Source organism: Dipteris shenzhenensis, chromosome 13 (genome assembly GCF_047967505.1).
Source record: "Dipteris shenzhenensis isolate YYH24624 ecotype China chromosome 13, Dip_SZ_1.0, whole genome shotgun sequence".
In the NCBI taxonomy this organism is placed as follows: Eukaryota; Viridiplantae; Streptophyta; class Polypodiopsida; order Gleicheniales; family Dipteridaceae; genus Dipteris; species Dipteris shenzhenensis.
This window is the reverse complement of record NC_141608.1, coordinates 11,865,372-11,874,235: the sequence shown is the minus strand read 5'-3', so window position 1 is coordinate 11,874,235 and position 8,864 is coordinate 11,865,372.

The following is an 8,864-nucleotide window of genomic DNA, read 5'->3' as shown; positions in this document are numbered from 1 at the left end:
TACATAGACAGATACATAGACAAATCAATATGCTTATGAAAAGAAGAGAAAAGAGGATGAAAGAGAGGAAATAAGAGAGGGGAAAAGTAGAGAAAGAAGAGAAAGACAGAGGGGAAAAGAGAAGGAAAAAAGAGAGATGAAAAGAAGAAAAGAGAGGAAAAAAGAGAAAGCATATGCTCATGCTTATGCATGAGCATATGAGCATATGCTCATGCATAAGCATAGGCAAATGCATGTGCTTATGAAAAGAGGAGAAGAGATGATGAAAGAGAGGAAATAAGAGAGGGGAAAAGAAGAGAAGGAAGAGGGAAAAAGAGAAGGAAAAAGAGAGGGGGAAAGCATATGAGCATATGCTCATGCATAAGCATAGGCATATGAGCATAAGCATAGGCAAATGCATATGCTTATGAAAAGAAGAGAAAAGAGGATGAAAGAGAGGAAATAAGAAAGGGGAAAAGAAGAGAAGGAAGAGGAAGGAAAAGAGGAAAAGAAAATGAAAAAAGAGAGGGGAAAAGAAGAAAAGAGAGGAAGAAGAGGAAATAAGAGGGGGAGGGAAAGAGGGAGAAAAAGAGGAAAAGAGGGGAAGAAGAGGGAATAAGAGAAGAGAGGGGAAGGAAGGGTTCCTACGCCCATCATTGCAGCTAGTGCTTAAAGCACTAGCTGTAGGCCAATGCAAATAACGGAAACAAGAAAAGGAAAAAAGAGGAAGCACTTTCTTACCTGGAAAAGTCCCACTCGGTGTTTCATGGACTGGCCCTACAAAAGAGAGGAAACATACCATTTTTCAGATAACTAGTTAGAGGAAGGAGGAGTTTGGAGAAGCAACTTTCCAAAGGGATTGGATTGAGGGGACAAGCATAAGCCTACAAATAAGGAGAAAGCACGAAAGGAAGGGAAAGAGGAGGAAGAGAAATACCAAAAAGAGAAGAGCAAATCTCGTTTTTTGTCCTTAATCTTTGAAAATCAAGCATGAAAATTAGCACCTAGGCTTAGCAATGCAAGGAGAAATATGCTTCAACATTCGCAAAATGAAATCTCACAAAAAATGAACCTACATTGCTTAAAGAGACACACCTTCTTGAAAAACTTCCTTTTACACAAGTAGAGAGGGAGAAGGGTGGAGAGGGAGCACAAGTGTCAATGGGAGAGGGGCTTGGCAGGGGTGGGGAGTGTCCAGAATAGAGGAGGAAAGCGAGGTCACCAAGTATAATGTGGGAGGAGAGATTTTTGCTTTTCTCACAATAGAGTTGTGAAAGACGGCGTCGTGTGAGGTTTCGGGTTTTAGTCCCCCAACGTCGCTATATAGCGACACTGGTGAGTCATTATATAGTGATACTCATACCCTAAAAATGTTGCTATATAGCGACACTCATACCCTAAAAATGTTGCTATATAGCAACACTCATACCCTAAGTGTCGCTATATAGCGACACTTATACCCTAAGTGTCACTATATACTTATACCCTAAAAGCATCGCTATATAGCGATGAAACAGGGCAAAGCATCACTATATAGCAACAGTTTAGGGTACTTGATCTAAGAAGAGAGGGAAGGAGCTCATGGGTGGCTATTTTTTGGATCTTAATAGTTTTCCTTGCATTTTATGTTGTGATTTTGGAGGTGTGCAGATGGAAGGGATGAGTGGAAGCTTGTCAGATGATGCACCAATGCTTGGGAGCACATAGTGGCTTACGGAGAGGTTGTATTTTCATTGCACTCATTGCAAGTGAGAAGTATGACATCAAAACCATATTGTCATGCGCCACTTGAGGATGTATGGGGAGGAGCCCAAACCAGTACCCACCGTTGGTGGTGCACGTGGTGATGGATCATCGAAAAGTCAATGCTATTTGAGTTCGTGATTAATATTGCCTGCACACACGACACGAGATCTTGAGACAAGATCTTATATTTACACAAAACCTTGAGACAAGATGAGTAGGGTGGCAAGGGTGGTGTGCGTATACCTTCACACTTTGAGAAGGAGTATAGTCTCTGGGATGTGCCAGATGATGAGGAGGGTATGGTAGACATGATGGATTCTATTTTTAGGGACAATTCACGTGATGTCTGAGTCTGAGGCCATGTACATGGTACCTTTAAGAGAGGACACTACAAGGCATAGGTCCTTTTTCGACGAAAATACCGACCTTTTTTACACTAAAAAGTTTTTTTTTGATGGGCACAAAGGTCATTATTTACGTTGTGACGATAAGCATCAGAAAAGAATGGTCGCTATATAAGTGTCGCTATATAGCGACACTGGTAAACATCGCTATATAGTGACATTGGTAAACGTCGCTATATAGCGACAATTAACAAAAGCTAAAAAAAAACATTAGTGGGGCTAAACAGGGCCACAGCAAGCCCTATTTTGCCCCACTAATTTTTTTTATTTAGTAATTACAAAAGAATGTTTTTTATTACAAAATTCCCCTTGTGGAAAGGGTAATACAAAATCACTCAAATGAATCAAGCGATAGAAGCATATACATGTCAAAGATATACAACATTGTTTGTTACAAAATTACCCTTTCGAAAAGGGTGATACAAAATCACTCAAACGAGCCGATATACAAAAGCATATATATGGCGAAGTATATGCAAACTACTACTAATACTAGCTACTACTACCGCTGCTGCTCATCCGAATCATCGTCATTCTCCTCCTCCTCCTCATCGTCGTCCTCCTCGTCTTATTGGCCTGATCCTTGGCCCTCATGAGCTGCGTCTAATAATCCCTGGCCCTTGTGAGCTATGCCTAATCCCTGGCCCTCGTCAAAGCTGTGTAAGCCTAATCCCTCATGAGTTGTGCCTGATCCCTAGCCCTCTTCGAAGCTATGTAAGCCTAATCCCTCATCATCACCACTCACCTCCACTGATGGGACATTCAAGAGCTTTGATTCTAAGAGTGAAACCATATTAGTTGGAAATTAGATGGGAACTTAAAGAATAAAATAGTTTAAAAAGTGAGATTACAAGTAGGAGTAGACTTATACCGTGCGAGCAGCCACCTCAGCCCAATCGACCATCGCTCCCAGTGCCTCCTCAATAAACCACAACTTTGATCCTACGTGAAATGTGCATCTCGTCTCTGTGTCTATAGGAAGGAAATCCATCACAGCTTGCTGTGGGCCCAATTTATGAGAGTTAGATAAAGTGCATGCAATATGTAGTAAAACAAATAGAACAATACATTAAATGAGAAGAAGTAGACTTACCACGATTGCCTCGAACGCCAAACGTTTGCCTGCACCAAAGTGTGAAGTACCTACGGAGTCCAGCTGTCTCCTTGTAGCCCTCCTCTGACCCTAGAACATTTCATGATGGTCCATGTTCTGCTTCTTGAAAAACTTCCAATCATCTTTATCTACCTAGCTGGGTTTAGCCTTCCCCTTTGTGATGGAAGTATGCAAGGTTGACCTACGATGGTTCAAGACCAGACCCATGCACTCTCACATGTAATTCTCATTGAACTCCCAATTTGGGGGGTTAGGGTATTTTCTTTTCATTTCATTGATGACTGCCTGCTTCTTTTGGTCATCTTGGTACCGCCAGTCAATATAGCTATACTGCTCCTAAAGTGGCGGCTCATCAACCGCCTCATAGTGGCCATCACTGCTGCTGCACCCTTTTTATCTTCTATTATCTCTCCAGTAGTTGTGATTTGATAGGACAGGTCCTCGACCAAGTAAGGAGGACTCATGGTAGTGGCAAAGTCAGAGCGAGTGGTGTTTGTGCGAGCGCTTTCGGAGCGAGGAGTAGCAGTGGGAGTAGGAGAGGGCAAGGGACCTGACTGGGTACTGGGTCTCAGGACCAAGTGGAGACCTGTATAGGGATGTGAGTGTGCTGACTCGTCTACATCTCCCGAGTTAGCACAACATAAGCAACCCCTCCTACTCTTCCTTCCCTTACGATGGGCACGCCCAAGTGATGACCCCTCAATCGAAGAGGCTAGAGGGGACGGTTGGACAGTAGGTCCAACCCTCGGTGTAGGAGAGAGATTTAGGAGAGAGATTTGCTGAGGTCCTCTGGGATAGCATAGAAAAGAATCTCGCTACCTCCGCATCGTTCATCTGTGTGACAAACTCGTAGGGACTCCCGACAAAGCCATGGGTTGCTAGCAAAGGAGTTCCCCGAGGGGTAGTCACAGTGCTACGACATCCGAGAGGAGTCCAGGGGTAGGCCCTTGAGGTGTCACCTGAGTGGAATCAAAGTCCTCTAGAGAATAGAGATCATGATGTCTCCTCCTATGAGGGTTTCTGTACTCGTCGGGTGTGCGACATGATCCCATGTCTAATTTGGGGGATTGGACAAATATAGACACATATACGAAAACAAAAAATAAAAAACAAGAGCGGGTAAATAGCGCAAGTGAGAGTTATCATCTGGATGTATGATGCATGTAAGTTTCTTACCTCTTGATGTACTTAAGTAATTATTTGTGGCAATATACGCTATAAAATAGATGCATCTTCATTGTTTTAATGATGCTCTTTTGCAGTAAAAAAAGTACAGTGCATTATGGTCATATGGACGACATTTTCATGTGGAACGCATCGATTCAAAGAGAGTCACATATAATTGTGAAGTCATGGCTAACTTCACACAAGATAGCCAAGCAAGTGCTTCGGATACCAATCTTCTCTTCTCACAGTTGGATTATTGTGGAACATGTGGGGGTTAAAGGTCACTGTGCCTTTACCCCGATTATGTATAATACTCAAACACATATATAAATGAATGAAAAAAGAAGATTAGGGTGGTTCTACACCCACCAAAACTTGTGTGGCTCTCTATCTCTCTCTCTCTCTCTCTCCTTCTTCCGTTCTTGCTTCTGTTGAGAGCACTCTCAACTGGTATCAAAGCTCGGGTGATCTAGCTGAGCATGTGTGAATGCTTGGAAGCTCAGCAGCTCTGTAAGAGGAAGGAGAAGCTCTGTGGGAAGCTTTGTGGGTGACTTTACTTGCATCTGAGTGTGCAGAGACCTTGGAGGAACCTTTGGAAAAGTCACTTTGGTTTTGCGAAGTGGATTTGGAGAGCCTGTTAAGAGTTTTCAAAGAAAAAGTCATTTTTTGAGCTTTTCCCTGTTCCGTTCGATGACAGAGACTTCGTATTGACTTGTAGAGGCAACTATTGCTTGCTTTTGGTGTCCACTTCACTTCAGGAGCTTGGAAACACCTTCACTCTTGAATCTGGGATCCTTTCATTGGATTTCTAACTCACTGTGTCAGTTTCTGCGTTTTTTGCCCAGGTGTTGGAACTCAAGTTTGGAGCAACCATTTGCAGATCTGTCAGTTCCGGTGGACTCAGGAGGTCCTAAAACTTCTATGTTGCTCATCATTCGCACTCCGGTGGAGTTTACAAACAGCTCTGTTTCCAAAAACGTTTTTCAGTCCGTGTGTTGGACCCAGTGATTGAGACCACGGTTTCCAAAACCGTCTATCCCATTGCGTTCCGGACGCCCAAAAACCCCCACTTGTCAGTTCTTGCATGATTCGGTGGAGGATTTTCAGAGTTATAGATCTCTGTGTATTCAATTTTGTCTCTCTATTATGCATTTTTCATTCTAAGGTTTTGAAACCTTAGATTTATGCCACATGGCAGTGGATAAGTGTTGACTCCCATTTCTCACTCATTGGTTGGGATTTTGGAGTTCTGGCAGAAGAGAGATATTTGCAGATTTTCTTGCTGAGTCCAATTATGCAATGGCGCCCATGTTTTGAGGCATCTCAGGTTCTATTTTCAGTAGCGGTCATTACCGTGGGACTATGATTTCTTGAGCATACCTTATGCACATCACTCTGGTTGCAGTTTGAGCAGTGTGCGCTCATTCGTGGTATGCATTGGGTTGCAGTGGATGATTTATAGGCCATTTGGATGCATTACGGTCCTTATTGGATGCGCTGATAGGCCCAAATTGCCTTGTGGGATGCTTTTTTTTATGGACGCTTTGCACATGGATGCTATTTTATGCTGAGGGACAGCTTTGACAAATTGCAGGTGATGCACTGATAGTGCTATGCTCTCTTGGATGAGATATTATTAATGCATATGCCAGTGGACGATGTTTATGCTTGAGTCATTTGGCACTTATTGGCATTTTGGATTGCCATTGCAGTTGGCATTTTCTTTTGGGCCAGATTTGCTCATATGGATGCATAGTATATGCACATGAGTCAAATGCATCTTTTGATGCTTTGAGCTTTGAGTTTTGGTGATATTTCACTCTATTGTGGCATACACATTTTGGTGCACCTGGTATTTGGTGTGATTCTCTCTTGCAGGCACTAGCATTTGGGATTTTGTTTCATTTGCATCATGGCATCCTCTTCCATGTCTGAAAAGGAGTTTTTCAGCATTAAAAAGTTTGATGGGACAAACTTTTCTTTGTGGAAAGAACAAATAAGGGATGTGCTTATTCAAAAGAAGCAGATTAAACCCTTGGCAGGGATTGAAGCTAAGCCTGCAAATATGTCTGAGGATGATTGGAATGAGTTGGATGCATTAGCAAAGTCTACTATTAGACTTCATCTTGCAGAGTCAGTTTATTTCACAGTAGTAAATGAGCAGACTACGGAAGATTTGTGGAAGAAACCGTGAGCCACTTATGAGAAGGAAACTGCCTCTAATAAATTTTACCTCATGAAGAGGTTGTTTGAGCTGCAGATGAAGGAAGGGGTCTCCATTGCTTCTCACTTGAATGAATTCAATATTATTTTCAGCCAGCTTCAAGGTCAGAGGATGAATTTTGATGTGGAGACTAAGGCAATATTTCTCTTATGTTCATTGCCATCCTCATGGGATACCTTTCGTATAGCTGTCAGTAACTTTGCACCTGGTGGAGTACTAAAATTTGATGATTTTGTGGGTAGCTTGTTGGCCGAGGAGATTAGACGGAAGTCTATGGACGGCAACAAGCAGGATGCAGCCTTAAACGTGCAAAGGGGCAGATCACAGTTCAGGGGGAAGTCCCAAGAAAGAGGGAAGTCTCGTAGCAAATCCAAGGCACGGAACATTGAGTGTTACCACTGTGGCAAAAAGGGCCATATGAAAAAGGATTGCTACAAGCTAAAAAGAGAGCAAAAGGACAAGAAAAAGAATGCAAATTGGGGGGCAAATCAAAAGGAAGAGAGTCCAAGGGAGGACAAAGGAAAAGTGAAGATCGAGGAGATCAATGCAGTCACACATGATAGTGACAATGACGTTCTCTTCATGTCTAGTTTATTTGCAGAGTTGCTTACCACTTCAGATGATGCATATTCCCAGGATTGGATTTTGGATTCTGGTTCTTCATTCCATGTTACTCCCCATAGGGAATGGTTCTCCACTTATGACAGTGGAAAGACATGTTGTGTGCATCTTGGAAATGACTATGCATGTGACATAGTGGGAGCAGGTGACATAAAGTTTTCTTTTGCAAATGGGTCTACATTTGTTTTGAAACATGTGAGACATGTGCCTAAGCTGACCAAGAGTCTTATTTCAGTGGGTCAACTAGATGATGCTGGTTTTCACACAACTTTTGGCTTTCAGAGTTGGAAAATTCAGAAGGCCTCTATGCTTTTGGACAGGGGTGCCAAGTGTGGGACTTTGTATCCCTTACATGTATCAGGGGTATTTGATCATGTTGTTGCAATAACCGAGCAGCCAAGCACTTCTTTGTGGCATTGCAGGTTGGGGCACATGAGCCAGAATGGAATGAAACTCTTATGCCATTTGGGTTATGTACCGCATTTGAGTTTCTCTGATTTTGAATTTTGTGAACATTGTCTCTATGGGAAGCAGACTAAATCAGCTCATAAAAGAAGGAGAAAGAAAGAGTTTAAAAAGCTTGATTTGGTGCATACAGACGTATGTGGTCCCATGCCTACACGGTCATTAGGCGGGGCTGAATACTATGTGACATTCATTGATGATGCAACTAGGAAAGTGTGGGCTTATGCTATAGCTCGAAAGAGTGATGTGTTCCAGGTATTTCAAAAATGGCTGGCCTTGGTTGATAATCAGTCAGGTAGAATGCTTAAATGCCTACGGACTAACAGTATCTCTCTCATGACTTTCACCATTTCTGTGATACACGTGGGATTAAGAGGGAGCTCACATCCCCTCGTACTCTAGAGCAAAATCCAGTTGCAGAAAAGATGAACCATACCATTCAAGAAAGGTTGCAATGTATGCTTTCCAACGCAAGTCTTTCTGGTGGTTTTTGGGCTGAGGCAATGAAGACTGCAGTGCATGTGATCAATAGATCACCTAGCAAGAGTTTGGATTGTGGTATTCCTGAAGAGGCATGGAGTGGCAAGAAGCCCTCTTACTCTCATTTGCGTATATTTGGGTGTGAGGCATATGCACATGTGCCAAAAGAGCTTCGAAAGAAGCTAGATTCTAAGTCTAGGAAATGCATCTTTCTGGGTTATGGTGAAAGTGGAGAGATGGGCTATCGTCTCTGGGATCCAGAAGCAAAGAAGATCATACGCAGTCATGATGTGGTCTTCAATGAGAAGAAGATGCATAAGACACCCATGAGGGATGTGGAAATGAGGAGAATCACTTTCCAGGATGTGAATCCACCTGCATATGTTGATAGACAGCAAGCTGTCCATGCACCAAATGTGCAAGAAATGGTACCACCAAGTACTCCCACAGGTATACAATCAAGGGTAGATGATGGATCATCTATTGGTGGAAATGATGAGCCAAATGTGGCTAATATGCAGGTGGGACAACAAGCTAAAATGCCCTTGAGAAGATCTTCTAGAGTGTCTAGACAACCTGATAAGTTTGTTCCAGGGGTACACTATGTGATGCTTACTGATTGCGGGGAACGCTATGATGCGTGAGGATCAACGCAAGTGGGAGT